The sequence below is a fragment of the Stigmatopora argus genome, unplaced genomic scaffold (genome assembly GCF_051989625.1).
Source record: "Stigmatopora argus isolate UIUO_Sarg unplaced genomic scaffold, RoL_Sarg_1.0 HiC_scaffold_93, whole genome shotgun sequence".
NCBI lineage: Eukaryota > Metazoa > Chordata > Actinopteri > Syngnathiformes > Syngnathidae > Stigmatopora > Stigmatopora argus.
In genome coordinates, this window is record NW_027520107.1 from 35001 (window position 1) to 37500 (window position 2500).

The window sequence follows — 2500 nt, forward strand, 5'->3', positions numbered from 1 at the left end:
CTCCCTGCTTAGGCTCGCGCTTGCCGGCATGTGGAACCTGGCGTAACGTAACACACCCGCGTGTAGGACCGGCCTGGGTTGTGTTTTCCCCTCCTACCTTCCTTTCGTTACACGTGGGCGTGCACAGTGCACCTACCGCTCCGCGGCAAGGCCCGAACCAGGTCACGGGGAGCGACGATTTCGTGACAAGGACGAGACCAGGCCAGCGAGCGCGGTGGCACGAGTTTTGTGGGTCTGGCCGCCAACATCGAAGATGTATTAATCGGACTCAGGCGCGCCACAAACCCCGGCGAGGAACGGGCCCGTCAGACGCTTACCCGTCAAGGAATCACGTAAGCCGGGGAACCGCCTCTAGTTAAGCACGCGCTCACGCGCACCGGCCAAAACCACCCAGCTTGTCCGCACACCCGCGATGGTTCGGGTGCCAACCTGTACCTTGTCACTTGTAGATCACCCGCGTTTATGGGCCGGCCAGGGTGTCTGCCATCGCTCCAGCTCGTCGCAATCTCGCCGGAACCAGCCGGTCTCCGCCGCCCCTTTTGCCCCGGGTGGGCTACCGTCAAACCCCTCAGCTGGATGAGTGGGTAGTGGGGGGGGGACCGGCGACCACGGGCGCTCCGTCATATCCAACCGGAGGCATTGAACCCCCCTCCGCCCCGCCGGAGGCGAGGGGAGAGTAGCGGGTACCCGTGGCCTTTGGGGCTTCGGTTCCGGCGTGGTCGGGGTCGACCGTGTACGGCCCTGCGTCTTGGAATTCGAAGGTAGCGTAGGATTTGCAACTTGCCCTCATTCGGTTTTTGGCTTACGGGCTGATTTGTTCACTTGTTCCCTCATTCGTTTTTTGGCTTTTGGCTTACGGCTGATTGTTCCCTCATTCGTTTTTTGGCTCATGGCTGATTTGTTTCACATTGTTTCTTTCGGCAAAGACTGATTTTCCACTTGCTTCGCCACACAATTTTCGGATCGGCTATGGGCTCGCCGCCGCGAGGGAGTTGACCCAGATACACCCGCTGTCAACAGCCACCGACGCCTACCGCGGACGGAGGGCCGAGGTGCCGCAGACGGGGAACGAGGCTCCCAAGGGCGCCAAGGACTCGACCTGAGCAGTCCTGTGCAACGACCCACGAGATGCGCGACAACTTCCACCATATGCAGAGGCTTCCGGAGCAACCACGCGCACGGGACCTGAAAGGGCTTGAAACCGCCTGTGGCCGCGTGTGTACCTGGATAGCGCTAACGCCACCGGGCCGTCCCAAGTACGACTCGCCGATGTAACGTCGCTTACCGTCCTCCAGGACTCACAACGGTGCGCACACCGATCCTCCCCACAGACAGGACATGTTATCCGCGCTTACAGCGCCCTTCCACACTCCACGGTTTCCGCCGCCGGCTCGGGGAAGGAGCCAGTTTTCCCGGGGCTTCATTGTTTCTTTCGGCAAAGACTGATTTTCCACTTGCTTCGCCACACAATTTTCGGATCGGCTATGGGCTCGCCGCCGCCTTTCAGAGTGTTGCCTTTATGCCGGTTGCTCAAGCCGGTGTTGGTCCATTCCGGTTGCTCAGGCCGGTCATGGTCCATGCCAACAAACCCAACGAGATGCGCGACAACTTCCACCGTTGCAGAGGCTTCAGGTGACGACAGCTCACGCGGGACACGCACCACACAAAGGCCATGTCATCCGCACGAACCGTGCGCCCTTCCACACTCCGCGGCTTCCTGGCCGGCTCGAGGGTAAGAGGCAGGCGGGTTCGGGTTCACTCCGCTCGGAACTCATCCAACGAGATGCGCGACAACTTCCACCGTTGCAGAGGCTTCCGGTGACGACAGCTGACGCGGGACACGCACCACACACAGGCCATGTCATCCGCAAGAACCGTGCGCCCTTCCACACTCCGCGGCTTGAAACCGTTGCAGAGGCTTCCGGTGACGACAGCTCACGCGGGACACGCACCACACAGAGGCCATGTGATCCGCACCAACCGTGCGCCCTTCCACACTCCGCGGCTTCCTGGCCGGCTCGAGGATAAGATGCAGGCGGGTTAACTTTCACTCTCCGCTCGGATATCATCCAACAAACCCAACGAGATGCGCGACAACTTCCACCGTTGCAGAGGCTTCAGGTGACGACAGCTCACGCGGGACACGCACCACACAAAGGCCATGTCATCCGCACGAACCGTGCGCCCTTCCACACTCCGCGGCTTCCTGGCCGGCTCGAGGGTAAGAGGTAGACGGGTTATAAAGGTTTCACTCTGCTCGGAACTGATCCAACAAACCCAACGAGATGCGCGACAACTTCCACCGTTGCAGAGGCTTCCGGTGACGACAGCTCACACGGGACGACCCGAAAGGGCTCGGAACCAGAGGTGGCCGCGTGTCTTACCCTGGAGTGATGCTAACGCCGTCGGGCCGACCCTCGTTCGACTCGCCGACGCCATCGGGCCGAACCTAGTTCGACTCGCCGACAGCGTCGGGCCGACCCTCGTTCGACTCGCCGAC